This window comes from Talpa occidentalis, unplaced genomic scaffold, assembly GCF_014898055.3.
Source record: "Talpa occidentalis isolate TD23 unplaced genomic scaffold, MPIMG_talOcc4v2.1 talOcc4.17, whole genome shotgun sequence".
In the NCBI taxonomy this organism is placed as follows: domain Eukaryota; kingdom Metazoa; phylum Chordata; class Mammalia; order Eulipotyphla; family Talpidae; genus Talpa; species Talpa occidentalis.
This window is the reverse complement of record NW_023601754.1, coordinates 1,356,857-1,383,517: the sequence shown is the minus strand read 5'-3', so window position 1 is coordinate 1,383,517 and position 26,661 is coordinate 1,356,857. Positions and strand designations below refer to the sequence as shown.

The 26,661-nt window shown below is 58.6% G+C and overlaps 1 long non-coding RNA gene across 1 annotated transcript in view; it reads left to right on the top strand.

The window, feature by feature from the left end:
- LOC119248876 (uncharacterized) overlaps window positions 1-26,661 on the top strand; it is a 191,034-nt gene that overhangs the window by 77,040 nt on the left and 87,333 nt on the right. The window contains exons 2-4 of the long non-coding RNA XR_005125997.2: window positions 5,274-5,446; window positions 25,431-25,604; window positions 25,942-26,015. This is a non-coding gene — a long non-coding RNA (uncharacterized LOC119248876). The remainder of the gene's footprint in view (window positions 1-5,273; window positions 5,447-25,430; window positions 25,605-25,941; window positions 26,016-26,661) is intronic.

Here is a 26,661-nt window from a genome sequence, read left to right as displayed (position 1 = left end):
GAGCCCCAGGGTGGGCGGAGAAGCCGGCCCAGCCCTGTCTGCCATTGGACAGCCCGTCTCAGCATACCACACGGGCCCGGCCTGGTGCCCTCAGGGAGGGAGACACAGACTGTGCGTCTCTTGCCTGTGGGTGTCTGTGGCATCAGAAGTAGCAAAATCCGGTTCTTCACTCAAGGTAGCTTGGGCTGCTCGGCTGCTGTGGCTACGTCAGATGGCTCCCAGAGTCGCGGAGCAGCCGGCCCGGTCTCCCCAGGGCCTTGGGAGGGAGTGTGGCCCCCGAATACTAGAGCTCGGACTTGTGGACTCAGGAGCTGTGGGGTGCTGTGTTCTGGAAGCCCTAGGGAACAAGCATTAATGGCAGTACAAGGATTTGAACCCAGGTCTCACTGACTCCGGCGTCCGTCCTCCTCCAGTGACATCCCTTGGCCACGAGGCTCCCCAGGTCCCCTCCGGGGCAGGACAGATGGCTTGGGGGATGGGCGGGCCTGGCTACAGCCTTCAATCTCAGGCTCTGCATGGGCCTGGCTCTTAGATCATTGTCCTTTTGCATCAAGCTCTGTGGGTTTCAAGCCAAAACCATAAGCAGTTTAATCACTGTCTGTCCCGGAATCACCCTCGGCAGCCAGGCCAGGGCTGCACTGGCTGCGCAGACCGCCAGCTCTCGATCTTCCCAGGAGCCCCTCCTTAACTGTGCTCAGGGGAGCATTTTGCTCCATCCCAGGAGGCCCAGCGGCTGCCTTCCCTGCTCCCCGGCTCCATCTGGAGGCTGGCGTTCTGGTGGCTGCCTCCTCTGCAGAATCCTGCTTTGCGGCGTGGCCCAGGCCTCTCAGCTCACATCCAGTGGCCTCCTCCTCACGTCCACCGGAGCCAGCCCGATGCTGGCCTGTGGAATTCGCCATGGCTCTGCGATGAGGGGCCAGCGCCCCCCACGAGCGAAGCGCACCTGCGGCCGACGCAGGCAGAGGACAGCCGCCCGTGCCTCCCGTGACCCACGGTGTTCCCCGAGTCAGAGGTCAGAGCTGACACACGGGCCGAAAGGAAGGTGCTGTGGCCCCGTGTTGCCCAGGCTGGGTCAGGTTTGGGTCCCTGTCCTGGCTCTGTCAGAGTTGGTGACCGGGCACCTATGGGGCACGCTCACCGGGCTTCGCCACTGTGAAGTTCATTCACACCGGGTCCTGCGGGCGGGCGGTCCACGCCGGTGGAGGGTGGAGCTGCCCCTCTGTGGCTGCGGCGTCCTCACGTGGGACGGAGTTCCTCCGCGCGGGAGACGTGTCTTCTCCCGCACACACGTAGCCGCTCGTGGCTATTCGTGTTTCACGTCAGGTGTATAATTCAGGGCTTCATTCTCTGTCAGTCCAAGTCTGACACGGGGCGCTCTGTCCATTGCCTCTGTGTCCCTTTGCCCTGGCCACTGTGGGGTGTGAGCGTGAGCGCATCTGTCCTTGCTGCGCCACCAGACAGCCCAGGCGCGTCCCGGGTTCTTCCTGCTCCAGCCTGAGAATCCCCCGTTCTCCCAAGGAGTCCGTCTTCATTCTGTTGCGGGATACGAGAAGTCGAGATCTGGGTGCTCCTGCGGTGCTGGTTGCGGCTGCCTCTAGGCGCTAGGCTGAGGACGGAGCCCGCGGGGCACTGGGGAGAGCACGGCGCTCTGAGGGGCCTGCGGAAGGGTGTCAGCGACACCCTCGCCCTCGCGGCCCCTGACGGAGCTGTCTTGTCTGTGCGCCTCCTGCGGACTCACACCTGCGCTCCATCCCCACGCCTGCGGGCATGTGTTCTGCTTCTTCCTTGTTCCTTTTCCCCTGCCTGCCTCCTTCTGGATTGACTGCGCCTTCGCATTGCACTTTTCTCTCCACGGCTAGCTTACTGCTTCACCCCGTTGCCTCCCGTGCGGTGTTCGCTGCGGGCACCGCTGTCTCGGTGTTGGCCGCAGCCTGTCTTCGGTGACTGTCTCGTCACCTGCGACGGAAGGGCGTGCAACGCTGAACTCCATTCACTGCCCTGGTTTCTGCCGCGGGGACGCAGACTTACTGCTTCTGCGTGTAATAAGGCCCTCGAGACACTGATGTGTTTTGAATCAGTCAACTGTTAGAATACTTTTTTCAAAGAGTAGAGAAAGCGGTCTGGTGTGCTCAGACTTCCGTGTCCGGCACTGTGGTTGTGGAGAACCAGGTTACCTCCAGAGGCGCTTCATCGTCACCAATTTCCTTAGACAGTTTTTGTAGCTCAAGTCCACGAGCCATGAGTTTTCTCAACTTTTTGTTTTAAAAAGATGATTTTATTTTAACCTACATTTTTGCAAGTAGTTGTCACTAGGTGTGGAATTCTAAAGGGTAGCTTTTCCTTCATCGCTTTAAACGGTTGATACGGCGTCTTCTGACTGCTTTTTCCTAGTGGGATCTGTGCGCGTTCTTACATTGTTCCTCTGCATTCATTGTCTTCCTTCCACTGGCCTTTCACTTTTATTCCTTATCATCGTTACTATTTTTTTAGCGGTTTCCTCCTGATGAGCGTCCTCGTGGTTTTCTTTATATTTTCTTGTTTGAGTTTCATTGATCTTGGATCAGTGGGTTTATAGTTTTCAACAAATTTGGAAAAATCTTAGCCATTATGTCAATTATTTTTCAATCCCTTTCCCTGTCTGCTTTCCTTTGGGACTTCAATTCCCAGCATGGTAGACTCTTTGATGTCGCCCCTAGAACCCTTTTGATTTACGTGGTTGCCGTAGCTGTGTCTGCAAGGCTGTGGTCTTTTCTCCACGATGATTGTTCTTCTGTAAAGCCCCTCTGTGAATTCCTTATTTTAGATGGAATAGTAATAGTAATAGTTTCATCTTTAAAAACCCTACTAGGTCCTTTTCATAGCTTCCAATTCCTTCTCCATTATGTTCATGTTTTTCTTTACATCCTTGAACACGTCTCTCACAGTTATTTAAAGTTCTTCTGTGTTAATTCTAACATTCTTGTCACTTTTGGCTCAGCTTCTTTTGACTGATTTTTATCCTGGTTATAGGTCACATTTTACTGCTTTTCACATGTCTAGTGATTTTTGATTGGATGCCAAACATTACAAATGCTTGTTATTGAGTTGTTGGATTTGGTTCATCTTCCTTTAAACAGGGCTGAAGTTTATTTTGGCAGGAGGTTAAGTTCCGTGAAAATCAGCTTGATCCTTTGAAGCTTGTTTTTAATCTTATTAGGGAAGGTCTCGGGTAGCCTTTACTCAAGGGCCCTTTAGCTCCGCTGCTGAGGCCTGGTCCCCCGGAATCCCTCAGTGCCCTGGTTTATCTGTAGCTCTTGAGGGCAGCACAGAGTTAGGAACTGAGTTCTGATTCGCTGTCTTCTGACCTGCTCTGTTTTGATGCCCAGATGATCCTGAACCTCCCTTGGCCTTACTGTTCTCCTGTGCCGGGTGCGGATTTGGTCTTGATCAGTGGCTTGCAGGCCATCCTTTTCAGCCCCTCGGGGTAGCATGGCCCACAGGCTAAATGGTTTTCAGGCTTTTCTGCCCTCCCACCATTAGGATTGATTGAAGGCGGGCACCTGCAGTTGTTACACTGTTATAAGCTGTGTTGTTTACTCCAGTGGGCCTGGCAGAGGCAGGAGAGGGAAGGGGAGAAAGAAGCCAGAGAAGCCCAGAGTGAAGACTTGCTGGGGGCTTGGAGGCCTACTGGCCTCCTGGCCCCCCCTGCCCCCCGGCACCCCTGCCTGCCATGGACCTGGTTGCTGCACTACATGCAAAAGCTCAATAAAAGCCTGAGAAAGCCACTGAGGGCTCTGGGGCTCTCCTTTATCCGGGCTGCTCGGATTGTGGATATCCTGCTCTGTGGCCTTCCTGCCACTACAGCCAGGTAAGAGCAACAGCATGAGACGCAGGGGAAATAGAAGCTCCAGCCAGAACCTGTTACCCTGTTTCTGTCACATTGGCTTCATGTTGATCTGTCTCACATAGTAAAGCACCGCACACTCCTAAGACTTTCTGTTAAACAGGAGAAACCACTGCATGAGTATCTCTGGGTTACGTGCCTGCTCTGTGCGCCACGTGGCAAAACTGGGGTGCTGGCCTGTGTACACATCGGCCTTGAGCATTTCAGGGAGGCAGGCCTCCCTTTAGAGCTTTTTCGATAGCAAGTGTGGTGACTGGCATTCCCTGAGGAGCTGAAGGGATCGCTGATGGAGAGGAACGCCCATGTCTTTGGGAGAAACATCATCTCACACCCCAGGAATAGTGTAGGGGAACATGTTCCTTTCCCCTGGACAAATGAGTTTGCCCCATTCTTGTGTCTGCCCTTCTGTGAGCCCCTCACGTGCGGTGTCTTTGCTGCTGCTGCTAGTGGGCCTGTCACTGGCCTGGGAGGCGCGAGGGTCGCGTTCTCTTGTCATACTTGAGGTGATCAGGAGCTGTTCCGTGTGCAGCTGCGGCCGTCTGTGCTCCGCTAACCCAGCAGCCGTGTGGTCGCTGAGGAAATACAAGTCTCCACAGCCCTCTCACACGTCCCTGGAGTCATAGCTTATTGGAGGGCAAAGTGCTTTCTGGCGAAATCCTCTCTCGAAGCTCAGTGGTGACAGCCACTGGGCTGGCATGTGAAGCAGCGACCCAGATAGAGCACCTGGTCCTCCGTAGCACAGGTGCCTCGGGGCTGAGAGGCCTGAGCAGAAACTCCGCGGTGGCAAGAGCAAGCTGTGCCGAGAAGCCAGGCGTCGCGCCTGGGAGAGCGGTGGTGGCGTGGCGGTGTGGACGAGGTCCCCGGCTTGGGCTCTGGCTCCATCCTTCCTGGCAGCCTGACTGGAGCTCTCTGGGCCTCTCATGGCCCCTCCGCGTCCTTCTGGCAGCCGTGCTCCCACGTTCAGTGCCCGCTCCTGTGCCTTTGCCTGAGGCCTTTGTCTGGCGGCGAGCGCTGGCCTTGGCCCTGGCCCTGGCCGTGCGCAGCGGCCCGGCGTGTTGGGAAATAACGCACCTGGGCATGTCCCTCGGGCTCCCCCAGCCCCCTGTCCACTTAGGGCCGCGGCCTCTGGAGTGCGTGCTCTACACTGTCCCATGGAGCGCCTCGGTAGGACTGTGCTCCCCCTGTGTGACTCGCTTCATGGGGTGCTTCCTCCTGTGCTTGCTGCCAACCCCAGGGGCGTCCTTGGCCTCGCTGCCCCACTGTTCCTGCGCATGAGCCCTTGTTTCAGGGTCTGCCAAGGCGCCGAGACAGGAAGGGGACGGGACGCGCGGAGTCACCGCTTGCTGTCAGCACCGCACACTCAGGGGTCATTTCTTCTATGTCTTGGCAGGTCCTGCACGCCCGGGTCGTGGGTGGCAGTGCCAGGGCAGGGAGAGAGCTGAAGATGGGAGGTTGGCAAGCTCCTCACAGCTCCCTCGTGGTTGTAGGCATCTACGCCCCTGTCCGCCAACTGCTCCTTGACTCTCTGATGGTGACAGCGTGCCATGCAGAGGGTTGAGACAGGTAAGTGTGTGCTGTAGTGGGGGCAGGCTGGCAGCAGCAGGGAGGCTTGAGGAGGGGTGCTTAGGAGAGCCCAGACTTCTGGGAGGTGACCGGTATGTGATAAAATGTTGCAGCAGCAGCAGGAAGACTCAAAGCCAAATTCCAACGATTTTGCTCAGGTAGAGGATTTGGGGGGAGGGGGCAGCGAGCCTGCTCTGTAAGCGTGGCCAGCTCTATCTCCTTTATCAGTCGCCCCAAACGGTGTGATTTCCTCCCTTGAAGATGTCTTCAAGCAATGCAGATAAAACACGAGTGTTACTCATCACATCACATTCCTTCTCCCGCTCATACCAGCTCGGGCTACTGACGTTCCTTATCAATCTGTGCTCCCTTGGCCCAGACCTCCCTCTCCTCCGGGGCCCACTCCCATGGACCAAAGCCCTGAGATGCAGCCAAAGATTGGGCTGGGCCGGCCCTGCGGGAGCCGTCTTATATACATTTGTACACAGACACTTAAAAATAAAACCGCTGTCCGGCCACAGCGCGCCTCCTTGGCTGCCCAGGGAAGTGCCGGGGCTGGGTGCTGCCCGGGCCCGGCTGCCCAGTCTGCCGCTCTCTGGCCTTCCCTATCACACTGGGAGGTTCAACCAGAGACCTGAGGAATGCCAGGGAATGGAGCGGCTTCTTGGAGGGGCCCCGTCCTGCTTGGGACCTGGCGGATTAGAGGAATACGTAAAATTTCCAAATTTAGCATTCAGGAATTGCTTCATATAAACAAGGGCTGCGTTCGCTGCTGAGATGCAAAGTAGATAATGCCAAAAAAGTCCCCCTTTGCGACTGAATTCTGTAATTTTGCAGCCAACCTCCAACTTGACGGTTGGTGCAAATGAAGGGCCGCTTCCTGCCTGTCCCTCTGCATGGGTGGTCGGGCTTAAAATGGAATATCCAGGCTGACAAATGCTTTTACAAAGGCCAGATTATAAACCGTAAACCTACTGTCAGCTGGGCAGAAGAGAAATCTAAATGCCTCCCTACCATTTAAAGACTTAATTTGGCCCCAAGACGACGCGCTGCTGGGGCCAGCAGAGTGCTGCGCTTATAAATCCTTGGCGGCTGCAGTGCGCTCGGGCGGGGGAATCTGTCAGCCGCAAACAACAGCCTTCCCGATATTTCGGGGAGATCTGGGTATTGTTACAGAGACAAAGTGCTCCGGAGGAAGGCAAAGCAAAACAGAATTCCGGAGGGGACAGAGTCTAGATGCATTTGTAGCTTGGGCGCATCCAGGTTCATAGAGCGTTTCGGAGGATTTTTTCCACGGTGCAAGAGACCAGCCCGTGGAGCCACAGCTCACAGGAGGGCTTGGCCCGGTAGGGGAGCCAGGCCTGCTCTGCTAGCACCGTGTGGGCGTGGGCGCCAGCCCCGGGTTCTCACTGAAGAGTCTGTCTTCCTTCCTCATCCCATTGGAAGGGAGCTAGGGAGCGAAGCACCTGGAACTTTCTACAATAACAGTCTCGCCAGCCCAGCTTCTGAGAAGGCTGGTGAGAAGAGGTTTTTAGGAACTGAGTCAGCAGCACAGGTCTGCCTGTCGGGGCTGCTCCCTCTGCTGCCAGCCAGTTACAGGTGGTCGATAGAGAAAGCTCCACAGGGTCACCCAAGGCGGGCTGCCTGGGGACTGCTGGTGGCTATTTCAGTCCAGGGCTTTGTACCTGAACGTGGGAATTAAGGCCCAGGACCTTGGGAGCCAGGGGCGGTTGGACACGACATGTGGGAAGGTGAAGTGAAACCGGTGGACGGCACTTGGTTCAGTTTCCTGTTAAGCTATTTACTGGTCACCTGTGAGGGCTGTGCAGTGGGAGAGCAGCGCGGTGCCCCGCGCCGCTGGAGTGGAGAGGGGAAGGGACAGTAGGTGGACGAGGTCAAGGAAGTAGTCAGGTGGGAGGGTGTCAGCAGGAGGTCTCCTGCGTGTGTGCTGGGCAATTTGGGGCCACTGGTCTCACTTGTCTCCTTTCACTTACATTTGGGTTTGTTAAAATAAAACGAAGTTAGGGCCTCCCTGGTGGCGCAGCGCTTGAGCGCTGGGTTGCGAAGCTGCCCGCAGCCTCTGCAGCGCCAGTTCGATCCCCGGCTGCTCCCCGGCCACCAGAGGAGGGTCCCGCACGGCGCGCAGACCTCTCCTGCCGCCCGCTGCTCCCCTCAGCAGTGTACTTCGGTCCTTCTGCCTGCTCTGCTCCCCGCTCTGGCTCTGGTGAATTCTCTCACCCTCCTGCGCTTCTGACTGTACCCAGTGCTTGTATAAATAAATAAATAAATCTTTAAGAAAAACTAAAAAATAAAATGAAGTTAAAAATGAACTCCTCAGCCATGCTAGCCACATCTCGATTGCTCAGTAGTCACCTGTGGCCAACATATTGAATAGCGTGGCTCTAGAATGTCCTATCATTGCAGAAAGTACCAGATATCCCTGCTCAGGGTTTTTAAGATCATCCTAAGAACTGCAGCTTCTACTTGGACAGACCTGGTGCGTCTGTGGGGGCTTGACCAGAGCACTGTTTCCAGGGATCGTGCTGGCTTCGGGCTGAGAGAGGGAGAGGGAGTGGTCACAGAGGTGGCCCGAGAGAGGGCGGCACCGGCCAGGGTCGCAAGCATCTGATGCAGAGCTGGTCCAGTGTCCACTCCTGCCTGCATCTGGGCGTCTGCACCAGGATGGGCCTTCATCCCACGTGCGCCGCGGGTGGAGCAACAGGAGCGCATCGGTGGGTGTGTCTGCATAAAGAGGCACGCACACGTGTGCATGGCAAGCTCATATTTGCGTGTGCATGTCCATGCAGGCACTGTTCCTACTGCCCAAGCGTTAATGAAGAGCAACATACGTCCTGTAAAAACCACACACTGAGCGTGCAGCCCTGGCCCTGCAGCACACGAACTAGGGGCTGCACTGGGGCCGGCTCTGGCAGGATGCCACAGCCTGGCTGAGGTGGGTCCTCGCCAGAGGCCAGCTGGAAACCGTCCTGCCCTCGGGTCACAGAGGTGCCGAGGCCTGTCGCTGAGAATGGCTCGTGGTGAGACAGCCTTCTCTCCCGGCAGATGCGTCACATCTGTGCTGCAGCAGCCCTCGTCGGCAGGCCTGCCCGTCCTCTCTCAAGACCGCCAAGCATCTTGCGTTCGTGCTGGTTTTGCAACCTTCAGGCCTGAAGTATACACAGAGAAAGATACACAGAGAGGGCAGGCTGCTTTTCCGTCTGAGCTAATATTTAGGAGAAGGAAGATTAAACAGATAGTCCGGAGTTGGCTTGGTTACCACATTACCCTTTAAAAATTTAAAGGTTTTTAGCAAAAAAAAAAAAAAAAAAATTCCCATGATGGGAAAAAGTTGACAAGTTCTTTAACAGAAATGATGGTGGGGTTATGGTGAGGTCATAGCCTGGAATTAATCGAGCACCTACTGGGTGCAGGGCTTTGGGCTGACTGAGATGACTGAGGTCTAGTCTCTGTCTTAGGTGTTTCCATTCTGCAAGACAAAGTCATTCATCTGTTCATTCATCGCATGCGGAGCCTAGTGTGGCCATCTAAAGGGCTGGGCCAGGCCTGGTCCTTGTCTGCAAGATGCTGGTGCTCCAGATGAGACTGGATGTGTCTGGGCTAGAGTGTTTGTGGATGCGGATGTCCACAAGTCTTTGTCAGGGTGTTACCTGACAACAGAAGGCATTCAAGGGCGAGGCTGGGGCTCACTGAGCCCCACAGGCAGGCTCGTTGACTTAGCTAGTTGTGTGAGCCCCCCGACATGCCCTTTCCTGTTCCTATCACTGTGGAGCACACACTCTTAGTGTCCTGTAACAGCAGCGCCTCGACCTGGGCGTGGACGCGCAGCCAGTCTGTATCGGAGCTTCCCGCTCGCGGAGCCCTCACAGGCTGGGAGGCCCAGTGCCTGGGCTCAGAGGGCCCAAGTCTCCAAAGCCCCTGTGTCTGTGCCCTGCCGTGTCTCCTCATGGAGCAGCCCCCTCGGGTTTCGGGGACTTCTTCCGTGGGGCTCAGGGCTGCGGGCACTGGCCTTCCGAAGAACAGGAGTGTGATGTGGGCATGGAGCAGCCTGGGAAGTCACATGGCATCACCTCCGCAGCCTTTCCCCGGTCACAAGTGCGTCACCACTTCCCCTGTCTCCGAGGAAGGGAGACAGACCCCCTCCTCCTGGCAGGGGATCCCCCCGTGTCCATGCCTGTGGGAAGGAAGATACAGTTGTGGTTGACTCTGGAAAATGTAAGCGGATGACACACGCGGCACGGGGCACAGAGAGGTGGGGCGAGTTGCTTCAGACCACACAGCTGCAAGTGACTCAGCCAGGGCTGCGTCTGCTGGTGTCCAGGTTCCTGGCTGGGTTTTCCGGTCGCTGCGGGCAAGGCCAGTCAGGGCTTGCCCGCTCCAGGAGCTGTGGTCAAAGTGCCCTGTAGGGGCCGCCGTGCCCCCGTACCTCAGGGGTACAGATGGCGGTAGCTTGGCTCGTCCTCGTCGCTAAACCACGCTCAACGGTCCTGTATCCCTGGCCCCTGTTAATGGACATCTGGCTTGTTTTTGGCGTCTTGTTACCAGGGAGGTGCAGTGAGCACTTTTTACATGTCTCTGCTGCTTATGTGAGCGAAGCTGTAGAATAAATTCTTAGGAATTTAATTGCCGATCAAACAGTATGTACATTTGAAATTCCTGATAGTTTTTTTCCAAATTGTGTAGTACGTTGCACACGGCAACCTTCTCCCAGGACACAGCTTCCAGGCTGATTCAAGACATTCCTTTGGGGACCCCTCAAAGGGAGCAGGGCCTCGGCATGTCCCTTCCCAGAACCAGGGAGGCGAGTTCCAGATGGCAGCGTGGGCGCCAGCCCTGCTCAGGCACTGTCCTGGGCGCGCTCTCCAGACACCTCAAACTGGATGATGATGACTGCCACCTTCTTCTAGTCCTTTGCTAATGAGGTCCCCCCACCCCCAATTTTGATCAGGTCACATTCACCCCTTTACAGCCTCCCTTGAGGCTGCCTCTGGCCACGAGACTAAGTCTGCACCTTCAGGACGTGAGTGGAAAACCCAGATGGCTTCAGCATTTGTTCCTTCCGAGGGATGCCTCCTTCCTCCACTTCTGCCGCTCCCTTTCTTTCCCGGTAATGGAGTGGACCGAACCTGGGGGACACACGAGGCTGGAGGAAGAGGCTCCTATTCTGCGCGGAGCAAGTGCACTGATTGCGCGCTGCCTCTCAGTGCTCGCCCGGCCTGGGGATGGAGTGGAAGCCGGTGCCTGGCTGGGGACAGGGGCAGTCCTGCAGACTCCCAGGAAGAACCCATGGCCCTGGGGGTGTGGGCATTGAGGTTCCCAGACTCGCGGGTGCTCCCTGGGTCTTCAGGCCGCAGGGCTGCCTTTGCCCGCAGGCCACTGGGGTTTGCAGGGATTACCCAACTTGCAGGCCACAGGATTTCTTGGTAATTGCAAAGCAGGTTGGAATTCTGAGGCCCTGCTCTCTGCTTCCAGCTGCTCCAGGAACCAAATGACCAACCAACAGCTGGAACAAACACTCATAAAAAGTCACCCAGCTGCTGCCCTGCATCTGCTTCCTGGAAGCTCTTCACAGCAGCCGCCTCCGCCCACGTGGAAAAATGCGGATCATCCTTCCCTGAGGCACCCCGGTGGCAGCGCTTTGGGGCCCTGGACTTACTGAGTCATGCTGGGTGCTGGCCTGGGGTCTCCGGAGCCCAGCGGCCATGGAAGCAGCACGCTCTTGGTTCCTGGTGGCTGCTTCGGATGAGAAAGCTGGTAGAGGCGTTTAGGGAAACGGACAGGCCACTGGGCCAGAGAAGTCACAGTCAGAAGGGCTTAAAATATGGTGTCTGCAGAGAGGTGGGTTCTGACTTCGCTTGCCACGTGCTCAGTTGACATTTGCTTGGCGTTTCTCTCTGCAAAACCCACGCAAGTGATGAAGAGAGCCTGGCCCCCCTTTTAGGGCGGTGACTGTCACTGGAGACAGTATCCCTAAGGGACCTGCCTTAGAAGTGGTGTGATGCGGATTCAATAGTGTCCCCCCAGCTCGTGTCCTCTCAGACCCTCAAGCGGTGACTGAATAGAAATGCGCCTCTGCGGGTGCATGTGAGGTAAGGGCGGAAGTGAGCGGATACTGGGTGAGGAGGGCCCTAAGTTCCGTGAGTGGCCTTGTCAGAGATGAAGAGGGCTCGCGGGGACGCACCAGCCCGGGAGCGTGGCACAGCCCCGGGGGAGGAGCGTGTGCGGAGGAAGACCCGGTGCCGCGCGCAGGGGCTGGCGGGGTCGCACAGGCCGGCCCTCCCGGAGGGCCCGCAGGAAGCACATGGCCCTGAGGACACCTTGGTCCGACTCAGGGCTAGAGAAGCAGGAGTTTTTCTTGTTTTACGCCGCCTGGTTCCTGCTCTCCTGTTAAGATGGCCGCAGAGACGCACGTGGACCGTGAAGACCTGATGGTGCGGGAGGACCGTCGCTCCTGCCCGCAGCGCCACGAGACCAAGTCCGCACCTTTAGGTCTTCCAGGAGGAGTTTGCGGTCACACCGAGCCCCGAAGGTGAGGAAGAGGTCGCTGGGCATGGTGGAGGTAGACGCTGACTCCAGGCAGAGGGAATAGCACTTGAAGAGCAGGCAGCAAGGCGCTCAGCTTGCCTGGAGGCCTGTGAGAACTGGGGTGTCGTGGGGTGTGGCTGGCAAGGGTGGCAGAGTGCGGTGCACCTTTTGTGCTTTGCTACAGAGCACAGCCCTTCTCTGACGGCGGCGGAGCCACTGAAGGTGGTGGCACATGGGAGAAGCGTCACCCGTGGTTCTTCACTGAAGAATGGCCTCCATGTCACAGAGTGGCTGGATTGGGAGGTGCAGCTCCACGTATGGATCCACGCATGTGCCACATGGCCACTGCTCGGCCTGGTTCTAACTCAGGCCACGGAATGTTTCTAGCACCCAGAAGAGGCTCCCATCGCTCAGCTTCCCAGAGATGCTGCCACCCTGACCGGTCACTCCATGCCGCAGGCCAGCGGTGCTGCCTCTTGAGATTTGCAGCGTCGGCACGGACCGTGCGCTCGGGTTCCAGGCTTCCTTCGCCTCCGCTCCCTCACGTGGCGAGTGGGAGTAGCTTGCCCTTCCCTGCCCAGTCAGAACACACACCTTGGTCAATTCAGCCATTCACTTGTTGATGGAGGTGCCCGGTGGGACATACGCATTTCCTTGGGCGCCTGCCAGGACTGGAGCTGCTGGCTGCTAAGAGAGCTGCGTGTGTGGCTATAGTGGGTACCGTGGGGTGGCGGCGTGAGGGCGGGTCTCCCCCACACGCCCATGCTGATGGCTGTGAGTGGCCTCTGTGCTCGTGGGTTGCTGCGCTATTTAAGGGGCCCAGCCCTTGCGATAAGGCTGGTTGCACGTTTTTCTCATCACCTCCTGGCCTGGACCATGCTGGTGGAGAACATGATGAGTGACGGGGCCCTCGAAGGTGCCGGTGTTTGGTCAGGGATAGAAGACGCAGTTCTTGGCGCCCAGGGGCTGTGGGGAGTGAGGGACAGCTGAGCTTGGCTTCCGTCTTGATGGCAGCTTAAGTGCCCATGAAATGTCAGGAGACAGGGCGAGCGCAGAAGGAAGACGAGGTTTGGGGGAGAAATATTCAGTGGAACACCCAGGCACCTGCAGGCGAAGCTGTGGGAGCCAGGCTCACGGTGACTGCATCCCGGTGCTTCGGCCAAGTCCCCGCACCCAGGCAGGCCATAGCCCGGTGGCAGGCGAGAGAGACTGACTGCTTTCCGGAATGGATGGGGGCAGCTGGCACGGGCTGAGCCCGTCTAAAGCTCTGTCCGGAACACACAGTTTGAGCTGAAAGAAGCAGAACCTGGTGTCTTGAGCAGATCACTATCACAGCATGTTCTGGAGCGTGAACCCAGGCCTTCCTGTGACTGATCTTCAGACGCACCTTATTCCCACTTCCCTGATGCTGTTTTCAGTGAGTGGATTCCCTCGGGCTGCGCCCTGCAGCCTAATTTAGTCAGAGCTGGCCTGGGGTGTCCCCCTCAGGATCTCTACCTGGTGAAGCTGATTTCTTCCTGCTCTGTCTCCCAAGGGTGCTCTCCCCCAGCTGGTGTTTGAGGACCAGGCTCTGGGCCCCTCTGGGTCCCTGGAGGGAGGTGCTACCGGTGGGGTATGGGAGGGGATCTGCTGCTGCTCATACGCCGATTGCCTGGGTGCCAGGAGAAGAGGGGACCCCAGATTCTGGTCAGAGGGGCACCCTCACCCACGCTGCCCCGTCAGATGCCCACCGTAAGCCCTCCGGATGATGCCTGCAGCTTGCAACTGGCCCCGAGGCTCAGGCTCAGGAGCACGCGCAGTTTCTGGTCACCGAGACCCTTTGCTTTTGTGTACATCAAAGCCCAGGCATCAGGCCAGTTCCCCAGATTCTTGGAAATCCCTCAAACAATAAAATGAAGTGGGCTTGGGTCGGCTCCGAGGGAGGAGAAACCACTCTCCCTGCCGCAGGTGGCTCTGCTTGCCCTGGGGCTCTGCCGCCTTCTCCTCTCGCTGGCACAGTCGTCTGGCTCTCCTGCCTCCCCGCGCCTCGTGTCGTCGGGCCCCTGCCGCAGGGACGGCGGGCGGGCCCGGGGCTGCTGTGCAGCTGTGCCTGCGCACGTGGGCCCTGCAGACTCGTCAGAAAGCACCATCTTCAGTCGACTCCCAGCAAGGGGGCCGGACCTGTTTGTCCTGGAGGAAGCACGACCACCAAGCAGAGCAGCCACGCCCCCTCAAAGTCAGCGTTGCCCAGTCAGCCACAGGGACGACGGGGAAACTGAGGGCGTCTTCTCCTCAGTCGGGCAGTCACTTCCCGCCCCAGGAAAACACCCAGGTACTACCCAGCGGCAGCCTCACAGTCTGACCAGGAGGGTCGGAGGGGGTGCAGCCGCCGGGGAAGAAGCTGTTCAGCATTCTGAGGAGCTCGGAGGTCAGTCAGGCTGCCTCTGTTCGGCAGCAGAACAAACTGAAAAAGAGTGAATAACAAATGTTTCTTGTAAAGTTCTCGTCACAGCCGTGCGTGGCTGTGAGGCGGCGGCTCTGGGGTCTGGGTGGAAGCGTGTCCCAGCGACCGTGGCCGAGGAACAGGACGCCTTCTCGGGGGACTCTGTTCTTGGCCGACTTAGAGACTGCTTCCCAGCTGTGCTCTCTGGACGGTTTTCTGGGGACCCCACATTCCCTCGCTCACTCCTGGATAAGTTACCTGTTCTCTCAAGACCTCAGTTTCTTCATCTGTACAATGACAGTAGGTTTCTTCTGAGGAACGTTGTGAAAATGAAGTGCGGCTGTACTGGACTTCGACCCGGAGTCGCCCGCGGTCATCCTAAGCGTCGGGTGCTGGTGGCGGTGGCGCTGATGTCGTGATGACAGTTTCGATTTACTCTCACCGACTCATCCCTGGGGATAAACTGAATGTGACTGCTTTTGCTTCCCTCCAAGGGACTACACCCTATCGGAGACTGTGGCAATAAGAAAAGTCAGGAATGTAGATCTTCTGTTTAAATGTTCCTATTTCACTGTCATTAAATAGTGTGCGTTAACTTAAAAAGCATGTGGCATTACTGTGCTTTGCATTTATCTCCGTCATGGAGCGTCTCAGCGCCCCTCAAGCGTGTGAGGTGAGCGCCTCCGTCCCCGCACCCGGCCGGCCTTGGGCCCTGCCGCTGCCCTCGCCCGGCATCCGAGCAGCGGCCCCGCGTGGCTGGGCTCTGCCTCCGCTGACACGCCCAGGGTCCAGCTTGCATGGGGAGGAAGTTTGTTTTAAATACTTCAGGTCTAGAGCTGAGGCTCACGCTGCCGTCTGACTTCTGCCTGGAGTGCTTCCCATGGCGTCTGAGGATCCCATCTCGGCACTTCCTGTGTCGCGGCAGAAACCGTCCCCGCGCGGCGCCCGCTGCTTAGTTCCCGGGGTCGCTGCTGAACGCGTTCCTTGTCGCCAGCATGCACGCTCACGCGCTGTTGCCTCTGAGAGGAGCATTCCCCGGGCAGCCCCGTGGCCAGGAGGGCACCCATGGGAGTCGGCACTTGGCAGGACTCCCCGCCGTCGCTGCTTCTGGCCTGTGGTTCCGTGACCAGACGCGGCGCAGGGCAGAGAGCAGGTTTCATCAGGCAGGCAGATCTGGGCGGGTATCGCAGCCAGACGGCTCCAGATGGTGACTGCTCTTGCCTGACCTCAGAGGCTTCGCTCTTGAAACAGTCTTGGAAATTGTCTGCTTTCCGGCAGTTTTAAAAGCACTCTCAGCAGAACGGATGGTTCTAGGGCCTGGAGGGGCTGGAAGGGGCTCTCTGGGGTGGCTGCAGACTGGGAAGGCAAAGGGGGGACAGTGGAGCGGGCACGGCAAGGGCCTCCCTCCTGCTTCTGCCCAGCAGCTGCACGCAGTGTGCTCTGTGCCCAAGCCTCTAGACCAAGTTTTGTTTAAAGAAATAAATCTGTGTTTAAAACAGTTTTGCAGCTGTGAGCCCAATGCAGAGGGTCTTGATCCAGGGTCTTGTCCACTGGGAATGACTTACGGAATTTTTCAAAATGACAAGGCCTAAGCCTTACACCCAGAAATTCTGCTGTAATGAGTGTGTGGTGGGGCGTGGGCACCAGCACTAAAAATAATCTTCCCAGATGATGCAAATGTGCGCCAAGGCCAAGACCTGCTCATGTGGGGGCAGCATTCTTCCTGCTCCCGATGGAGCCCGGGGCCCAGGGAGGTCGAGTGACTTGCATAAACCCACGTGTGTGTTCATCTCCAGGCAGGACTAGAACCCGGATCTTCCAGTTATTCGTCACTGCCTCCTGGAAGCTGAACACAAGCACGTAGGCGGGGATAGTAGTCATCCTCCACGTGACACGCCATGCTTTCATTTTCACATTTGAGCGAATATTTTTAGTCTTGCACTGGCGTTTCTGGGGTAGAAGGCCTCAAGCAGAAAAGAACATTGATATTTATACTCCTGCTGGGAAGCAGAGGCATGGGGGTCACCAGGGTGTGGCCCCAGGACCACACAGATCCAGGGTGCTGTGTGGAGGCCTCTCCCAGACTCCGGCCGAGTTGAAGCACTTTATCCCCGCCATGCACGGTCCTTTGGGATGCTGCTCAGGGCTGACTGGTTGATGGGGACAAATTGTCGATTCTTCTGAGTCATTTTGCATTTCCAAGGTCAATCCCTTTTTTTGTCCCTTCAAAAATTGAAGAAAGAAAAGGGAAAGAACTATCACGTGCAGCCAACTTGGCCTGTCAGAGTGCGAAGTCCTCATAATTTGCGGTTTTCAGAGGGTGTCAGTCGTGGGAGGGCTTGGGAACCAGGCAGAGGGCACAACAGAAAGCCTTGGACAGCAGCTTCCCTTCTCGCTGCGTGGGGGGTAGGGGATGGAATAGGGGGTGCACATGTGGGTAACTCACTGCTGAGCCTCAGGCCAGGGCGGGGTGGGGGTGTCTGCTAATAGGAGTGGGAGAGTAGGGCCTGGAAGGGGAAGACCTTCCAGACCTGAGAGTTACAGAGGTTGCGTGGGGAAGCACTGGTGTTGTGACTTCCTCCCCCTGTGAAATGTTCTGGAAGTGCCACTGGGGTTTCCATCGTGGGTGCAAGATAGCAGCCTCTGCTGTTCGTGCTTGAGATGCTTCCTCTGCATCGCCCGCTCCACGCAGTGAGCAGGTTGGGCCATTTCTGGGGGAGCCCAAGGCCGTCTGGTGGAGACCCGCTGCTGGGCTCTTGTGGACAGTGGGCACCCGGGGTAGGCCATGGAATGGGCCACCCGGATATAAAAGCCTAGACAAGCGACTGCTGACCTCCACGTGATCCCCAGAACCCTTGATTCTGTCAGTTGGGCCACTGTGCTTTGGAGCGCATTAGGGTGCAGTTACTCCGAGGCAGGAGTTGTCCTGGAAGCAGGTGCCAGTGCAGAGAGGGTCAGAAGCACGTGGTGTGGGCTCCAGGTTGGGTGCAGGCCAAGGGAGAGGTTACTCATGGAGGCGTAAAGAAAGGGCCCCCTGGAGCCTGGAGAAAGGATGACCCAGTGACGTCCTCCACGGTCAGTGCGACCTGCCAGGGGTCACCTGGAGAATAGGGAACCTCCCCCCGAGTTGTGGATTTAGCTAAGGGAGTTTCCGTGCAAATGCTTGAAGATGCCAACCTCTTTGAGGTAGCTATGGAGAGAGGGTGGTGGATGAGCTGAAGAAGCTGCTGTTCTGTTTCCAAGCAGAAGAATCTAGAAGGACTAGAAAGGGCCCAGCACAGTCTCTCCAGCCAGACAGAGCCTGAAAGTGAATCAAAACCTGGAGAAACAGCATATCCTGGGGTCGCCCGGTGGGTGTGACTCTGCATTAGGGCTCAGTCAGGAGTGCTCAAGACTGCTGGCGGGCCCCGGCATGACCGGAAGGGGCGCCGCCTGCACTGTCTCGCTGCACAGAGGGACCTGGAGCGTCCTAAAGGCCTGGCAGTCGGAGTCACCTGCCCGAGGAGAGGGCCTCCCCAGAAGTGTGGCCGCAGAGCGGGCCTCGTGGAGTGAGTTAAGCCTGAACACATGGAAAGCCCCAAATGCTAAAGACCTGTACGTCCTGACCAAAAAGTCAGTCCAAAACAGAAGGGGGGGGGGGGGAGGCAGCTGGCAGAGCCCTCAGATGCTGTTGTGGGCCATTTCTGTGGGAAGGGTGCCCGGAGGGCCGAGCCTGGGGCTGGGCGGTGCCTGTTCCAGAGCAGGACTGGCCGCGGGCACCAGAGGCCTGGAGACAGAGGCCCGGCTGGACTGCAGAACCGCTCTGGGCCAGCGACGGTGGTGAGCTTTCCACTCCCTCTCGAATGGTATCCGTGTGGACGTCCTGCTCCACGCGCCCCTGTGTGGGGGGTGGGGGAGGCATCTGTCTAGTCCTTTTCATTGTCGGGCTCTGCCCTCAAGGGACCACAGTTGAGAGGCCACACCCAAGAAGGGAAGCCCCGGGGCTTCCCTGCACTAGGCTCGCTGAGTGCAGATGACCAGACCCTGCCCCAGCCTGCGCCTTCTGCCCTAGTGGAGTCACCTATCTGGAGGTGTCGGGAGGTGGCACTGAGTGCTGCGCCCCTGGGAGGAATGTGAAAGACACCGAGCAGCAGGAGGCAGTGGAGCTGAGGTGTGACTGCCAGGCTGGCACTGGATTGCTGCCCGCTGCAGGCCCCCTGGGTGCTGCCCCTCTGGAGCCTGGCTGTGCCCGAGCACCCCGTGCAGGTGAGGGAAAGGCAGCGTGGAAGAGAAGTGGGTGCCCTTGAGACCCCGCCCAGCCTGCACTGCAAACCAGCCACGTGGGCAGTCACTTGGGGCGAGGCTGATGAGCCTGCAGGTGCGCTCAGCCCCCCTGACGCCCCGGTGGCAGAGCTGTCTCGCAGCAGGCGGGTGGAACCTCAGTCCCGAGTGGCGATAAGCGGCTAATTTTGATTTGAACCACTTAGCTCTGGGGCGGTTTGTTCTGCAGGAGGCTGTTCTCAGAGGACATCACACGAGTGTGGGGGCGGGTCTTGTCCTCCCCTGGCTTGGCAGACAGAGCGTGGGGGGGCGGCAGGTCACGGACTAGTGGACGTTGACAAGTGCGGGGTCTTCCTCACCTCCCCATCAGGCGCGCGTCCTTCCCAGCTCTCCTGGGCTCCCGTTCACTGTCCACGGCCCCCGGGTGCTTCCAAAGGCTGCACCTGGGAAAGCTGTCCTCTGCCACTGTCCTGGGCTCTGTATCTTTTGCTCCAAAGTGGCTCTTAAGTGGTGACACACTCGAGTAAGGACAGCCTTTCCTCAGCCCGCGGGGCTGTGACTCTGGCACAGCGAGCTGTGGCCGGGGCCTCCTCATGCCGCCGAGGGCCCTGCTTTTTGGGCCGCGTGGTCACTGAGTGGGTGGGCGCGTGCGTGTGGCTCGTTACTCAGACATTAGGGTGCTCAGAGCAGGGCCCCTGCACACGGGAGGCCAGTTGCTGATCCAGAAGGGGCAGGTGCCCAGAGCCCCCTCCCACAGGCTGACGTCGCTCCTCACCTGTGGGCACAGGTGGTGCCCGGGTGCAGACCTCGCCCTGGCTCATCTCCCTCGGCCTCTGTCGCTGTCTGTTTTCTTTGGCGCTGACTGTTCTTCACCGAGGTAGGCTTAGTGGCCGCTCGCGCGTTGTTCCCATCCGTTTACCGTTCATGAGTTTAGCAGTTCCGTGTTGTCGGGCATCGGGGTTGCTCCCGGGGCCCTGCTGTGGCGAGCACTTCATCGTCCGCCCGTCTGCACCATGCGTGGCCTGCGACTTTCCTTAGATGACATTGTGGCTGGTGGACGTGGGGCTGGTGGGCGTACCTGGTGATGTGGCTGCAGGCTCCCTGGTCCCCAGCGGCGGGTCCCTACGGTGAAGGGTGCTGACGGAGGCCTCTCTGCAAAGGCAGAGAGGTTGGCGCCAGGTAAGAGGGAAAGGCCCAGGGAGGTGCTCTGTCCCCTCAGAAGGGACCAGGGCAATGCTAGGTCCCTGATGCCGCAGGGGCCTGTGGGGAGCACAGAGCCAGAGCTGGCGGGGAAAGGAGGCTGGCAGGGTGTTCTGGGGGCGGTGTGGGCGCTGCCCGCCTTTCCTGGAAGCGAGCTACCCCCTGGTTACGTGTTCTGTTCGTTTTGATTGTAAGTAGGGGTTTGCCTTCCCTAATGGCAGGGTTGGGCACGGTGTGGTGACAGCAGGCATGTGCTGCCCAGAGGAGCCGGCCCGACCCTGGGCAGGGGGAGTGCGGGCGGGTTGCTGTTCCCCTCTCTTCGCTTGATTGTATGCATCGCGCTGGGAATGTGGCGAGGCCCACTCCGCGGGCTCCCTCTGGTTTCTTTTGTTTTAACTTGGGAATGTGGCTAGGGAGCAGACAGTGGCGGGGACTCCTCTGGATGAGGGTCCCGTGACCACGCTGGGGTTGCAGCTTGCTGTGGGGCTCGGCAGGGGAGAGGCAGAGTTTATTGGCTCACTTGTCCAAGATGACCTGGGGGGAAAGTTCAGGGGTTTGAGTAGTGGGGCACAGCCGTGCTGAAGGGAGGGGGCGGTGAGGGTGCGGCTTACACTGCAGTGGGGGGCCAACTGCCGGCCCGCACTTCCTGCAGGGCTGGGGGAGGGAGAGCTGGGAGCAGGCCTTCCCAGCAGCCCAGCGGGCGGCACACGGCAGTTACTAAGCAGCGTCCGCGCGCCTGGCGGGTCTTGGAGGTTTTCTTTGCCTCCATCCCAAGACATGGCAGCAGCTCTACTAAGCCTTTGATATTCCCACTTCCTGACGCCCAGTCCCTGAACATTGCACGTCCTCTCTTCACTAACTAGCGTCATCACCCCTGTTGGGAGACCACCACCCCAGCGGCCCCAGGGCACACTGGCTTCAGGTGGAAGCTGCTGAAGTGTGCGAGCCCGGATGTGACCCTTGCCTCGCCGTCAGGGTGGACATGGGCTGCCGAGGAGCAGCCCGCAGGGGCAGAGGGCTTGCTTCTAACTCTTGCGCCTGCTCGGACCGGTACGGGTGGGCAGCCACCCGCTCAGCGTGGCTCTCACACTCCTAGCTGTGTGGCCTCGGGCATGTCTGAGCATGCCGCCGAGCCTCAGTTTCTCCACCTAGCCAGCGGGGATGGAAACACACATCCGAGAACTGTCATGAGGGCCAAAGGGCAGCACTGTCCCTGCTCCTGACGGGCCAAGGAGGCGGCCTCCCGAGGAAGTGCTCAGAACAACAGCAGGACAAGTGGTGGGACTGGCCCAGGCCTTGCTCCCGCCTGGGTAGTGGTGTCTGGGCAGGCCCGCTGGGCAGCTCTTGAGCTCTTGTGGGCACTGTAGGAAACCACACTGGCTGAGAGCTTTCATCTGAAGTGGACCTTCCTGGCTTCTGTGTGTGAGACAGACAGATGCCCTGGGAGGCAGGCAAAGCAAGGTGCAGGCCCAAAGCCTGCCTCCCCATATCAGGATGCAGGAGTGCAGGCTGGCTTCTGGGGAATCCCCAGACGCTTCAGGCTTCCGTGTCTGCAACCCAGTGCCCTTGGCCTCTGGGGGAGGCCTGGGCGGCTGCCTCTAGCCGTCCTCCACGGAGGCTCCTGAGGAAAGACCTTTGGGGACGAGCGCAGGTGACTGCGGTGACGGACAGTGAACAGCTGGTGGGGGGCGGCCCACGAGGGAAACCCATTGCCCGTTGATATCCTCTCGTCCTCGTCCAGGTCAGCTGAGATCAGCCACGGCCCACATCTGCAAAGCCAGCCAAGCGCAGCAGGGCCGCCAGCCGCCCCGCTCACCGGTGCCCACCAGGGTCTGGTGTCGTGTAGATGAGGTGTGGGTTCAGGGGGCGGGCCCGTGGGTCCCCTCTGAGAAAAGTCTCAGCAGAGCTCCCCTGTCAGCAGCCTGGGGTGAGTCCGCCCAGGAGACCTGCGCAGGTGCAGGCAGGCGCGGGCTGCACCTGTTACCAGGACAGGCTTGCTAGGAAGAGAAGAAAGGGCGGACGAGCGGCCTCTGCGGGACGCCAGTGGGCAGGGCGGCTGCGACCGCTGCTTTTCCAAGGGGCAGGTTGGTGAAGAGGCCGCCCGCAGGGACACGCACTGTCCGAGGACGAGGCCGCCCTTTCCCAGGGCAGGACGCGCTCTCAGGTAGTGTTCCTCCTCTTCGGGGCTCGCTCCTTTGCGGAACTGTTGTCTGCTGTCAAGACAGTCACCGCTGGAGTGTGACTGGTTGACTTGTAAGGGCCGGATTCTCTGTGACGGCCTCAAACGCCTCGTCCCTCCCGGCCTGTGCCTTGGGGTGTTGCCACAGCGGCTGGGCCCACGGACTCTCCATTTCTTCTGCTGGCTTCCTGACCGCGGTCGTTACCCCGTTACCTCTGCCGCCTCCGGTTCGTGGTCTTGGGACGCCTCTACCCGAATTTTCTCAGTGCCCACTTGCTGTTCTTGGGGCACGGGTGCTCCGTGCTCATTAATAGGCAGCTCTCACCGTGGCGAGTCGGAGCGCACTCCAGACAGCTGGGGCCCCGCCGCAATCTGTCCGGCTCCACCCTCATGCCTCCCCCGCTGTGCTGCTTCGCACATTCGCCGCCACAAAGCCCAGGACGCACCATCTGGAGACTCCCCGAGCTAAGGCCAGAGCACCTGGGCTTATGTTTCGCAGCTGTCGGGGGAGCGGGAGGGAGTGATTTGGGAGGCCGGTGGGAGTCAGGCTCACTGTTGCGGCCGATTCGCTTCTCATCTCACTTGATGGTGACCCCCAGCCAGCGCTTCTCTTTCCTGCGTGGACGCAGCCACGTGTCCGGCAAAGCCTCCTCACAGTTGTCCCCAGTTCTGTAGCAGAGCCGGCTGGTGCTGACCTGAATGCCCAGACGCACCAGCCGAGCCTGCACATGTTGCCCCATCCAGGCGTCCCAGCCGGCGAGGGCCCGGTGACACACATCTCCACACAGGAGCACTGGGGACCGGCGAGGGCACCTCACTGTTGGTTTCTGGAAAACTGCAAACTAAGGAGGGACGTTTTCTACCCCAGAATCTGAGTACGCGCCTGCTGGCACTGCCAGTGACACAGACGTCGGTTATAGGTGCTCACTTAGCACCCCTACTCCAGCCATCATCATCGGGGAGGCCAACGACCGATCCAAACAGAGCCCAACAGGATGAACAGGAGGATGGGGGCAGGGCCCGCCTGGTAGAGGCAGCCACCCGGGCGCAGCGCTGGAAGAGCCAGCACGAGGGCAGGTGCCGTGGCAGGTGCAGCTTCCCTGTGCACCATGTGGCTTCTGGGCTGCTGCAGAGCCCACGACCTAACATGGTTTTGATATTTTTCAAGAGTTGCAGAAATGAATCAAAGAAATCAAAGTTAAGTTGCGTTTGCGCTGGCCCTTCCCCTTCTGGGTCATAAAACCAACCTCGATACATTATAAAAGGTGGAAATCACACAGAGTATATGCTTTGACCTTCGGAACCAAACTAGCAGTTAAGGACGCGAAGGTGTATGAACAGCCCCCAGAGACTGGAAAGGAAAGCCGGTGGTCTGGTGGGCAGAGCAGGCGGCTTGAGGCCGTGGAACGCAGGGCTGCGTGCCCCGGAAGGAAGACGTTCCACTGTCATGATGTGGTTGGTGGCTGAAGCCATAGATTGTTTCAGGTGGCGCCCCCTGGAGGGGGGTTGCTGGTGAGGCTAGAGTAGCCCCAGGGAAAACGCTAAGAAGTATCGCATTTTACCGAGGAGTGATGGAGAAGCAGCCGTGGATGTACACAGTCTTTAGGGTTCAGGGTTCCGGATTCAGCTTTGAGGAGTAAGTGTCTCGGATTCAGAGGCTATCCTGGGCCTCTGAAGGTGGAGGCCTCCAGCAGCCAGCCTCAGAGAGGAAAAGTCCGGAGGCTTTCCAAGTAGCCGAGTGACTGAAACTGTTTCCGGCTTTGCTGCTGTTACAGCCTGGCAGGGAAGGCGAGGACCCAGAGCCGGTGCCTCGCTGAGCTGTGAGTGTGGCTGTTTGTCAGGTTATTCAGCCGCTGCAGCTGCTGTTTTGAGTGTCGCTTCTCTGGTGCTGTGCTGGGGCATCTTGGCAGCTCCGGGAGCGTCTCCTGTTGTATCTTCTGCCATCTCCGTGAGTTGGAACCTGGTCTTTAGTCTGGCTGCCGTGTGTCCGCAGTAGTAGGAAGACACTATCTTAGACATATGCCTATTGTTCGGGAGTGGTGGGAAGACACCATCTTAGCTGCTTTTGTATAGGACTTAAAAACACTAGACACAGCTTCAGGTGAGATAAATGGCCATTTTTGGCCTCAGTAACTCTTTGTTTTTCCCTGGCTTGTTAAATAACCCCCTTTGTTGTTGTTCTCTGAGCCTCAGTGGTCTTGCAGTTGTTTGCGCAGGTAAAGAACTCAGTGACTGATAAATATTTGGGCAGTGCCCTTGGCCAGTTTAGTGCCCCTTGTAGCCCCGGATCGGTGAGAGGCCTCAGCCTCAGTGAGCCACATGGCAACAGTAAGAAACCCACCAGGGAGATATTAGGAATAAAGCTAGACTGTGCTGTGTGCAGCTTTGGGGTTACAGAAGATTTTCTTGAAAACGCAAATGAACAGCAGCCAGTGAGGAGACCAGCGGGGAAATCTCACAGAAGACAAGACACAGAAGTGAGTGGCACCCAAGGTAGCTAGAAGACAAACGCGTGGTGCACCTCAGAGACGTGCTTAAGGAAGGAAAAGCGGCATGAGGGGCTTTCCAGGCGCGGCCACGAGCAGCCCCAGCTGGTGCCCAGCAGCAAGCAGCAGGCCGCCACCTTGCCCTTGCTACAGCAGTGACAGCAGAGACCCTGCCGCTGCCCTCATCCTGGACAGCAAGGGAGGGTCTTTTGTTCTCCTGGGGACACAGTCTGCCAGGATCTGCTCAAAACCTAAGGCTCGTCCACCTACAACCAGACATTGCACTTCCAGTTGTCAGTTTTGGAGAACAAATGCCCATACGTGCACCCAGAGGTGCGCAGCCAGCGTTCCATGGCAGCGAGACCCAGCAGGTGCCTAGCGTGCTGGCTGTGAGGGGGAGACTGCCAGGCCCCGCAGGCCCTCCGGCCGGGGCAGAGGAAGGTGGCAAGTGTCCCGGAGTGATGGGCGCTGAGACCCCCTGTGGGGAGCGGACGCCTGCTCTGCGTGTCCTCGGCATGTGCACTGACACGCGACGCAGGCGGCCCCTGGATTTAGAAATGGGAAGGTGGTGCCGGAGGGTCTTGAAAAAGACCCAGCAGACTGGTCAGGAGTTTTCTTTCCCACATGAATTTTGCTGCTGCCTTGGCTTTTGTCTGTATTTCAAGATAGAGAGGAGTTTTGGAATTTTGGAAAAGGGCACGAGCGTGATTGGGGAGAGCGGGGCCTGCTGCTCCGTCAAGATCCACGGGCGCGTGCCTCCCCGCCGCTGTGCACGCTGAGAAGCTTGCCTTCGGGGCGGGTTCCGGTCCTGAGCGGAGGGAGAGGACCACCCTGCTTGTGAGGGCGTCGGAGATGTTCTCCGCAGTTTAATTCTGTTCTCAATTTCCGTTCTAGGAGGGCTGCGGGGCTGTCCCCACGCATGTGACTTCCGTATTGTGCTTGAAGTGGTGTCGTTGCCAGGAGCGGCCCGGCCCCGGAGACCCTCCTGACCCCAAAGCCCTGAGGGGCCCTTGGCCGTGCGGTCCCTGAGAGGAGGAAAGACCTTCGCTGCTTTGCCGAGATCACGAGGTAAGCGAGCCCAGCGCCGGGCAGCGCGTCAGCCCCGTGCTGCTGCTCCGAATATCTGGGGCTCTTTGGATCCCCAGAGAGCACAGAGTTGTGCATCTGTGGCCCAGCTCGCAAAACCACACCGAATGGGGAGTCTTTACCTTCCTGGGCACACTGGGGACCTGAGGGTGGGGAGGGGAGGGTGACAGGGATTTTCCGGGAGCAGAGTGGAGGAGGTGGCGGCGGCAGGTGGGCAGGGGGCCAGGGCCAGGCCTGTGCTCCCTGGTCTTCGCCTTGGAGGGGTCTGGAGGCATCTCCCAAGGGCAGGTGTATAGGGAAATCCTCCTCTTCACGACAGAGCCGCCCGAAGCCCTGGGAACCTTCCTCCACTTCCCATGGTGGTGCCACCTGGGTCACGAAGCGCAGCGAATGGTGAGTGCTTGCGAGAGTGGCCTGCGGGCGAGATGCGAAGGAGCAGGGGCCAGGTCCTGCTGGGGCCATCCCCTGTATCGCGGGGCTTTGGGGCGCCCCTGCTAGTGTGGCTGCCACTGCAGGCGGAGCAGGGGCAGCTGCGTGCTGCAGCTGCTGGTCCTGGGACCACACTTTGAGAAGGTTGCGGCCGGGTGTGGCATCAGCGGGACAGACAGTGGTGTCGGTGCGCGCGCCAGGAGTGGACGGTGTTCTGTGGACTCTTGTTTGAAGTGTGCGTGCACACGAGTGTGCACGCTGTGGGCACTGGCGGGGAGGCTCCCTCTCTTAGAAGAGTGGGCGAAGCCCTGAGCAGGGACTGGAAGTGGGACCGCGGCAGAGACAAATGCGCTCAGGTGGGGTTTGGCGATGGATCATTTTGACTGTGGTTTAAACATTGAAACGTCACCGCAGAGAACATACTTCTTATCTAGTCCCGCGCTGCTTCCATGACAACATTGTGAACTTGGGCCATTTCCTGTGGCGAGGGCTTACACAGGGGGTGAGAAGGGCATATCTATTTTGGAGTCTCCTTTCAAAACCTCCCAATATCGCCAAAATCAGCTGGCACAAACAGCGCTTGGGAGTTTTCTTTCACAGAAAGGGCCAA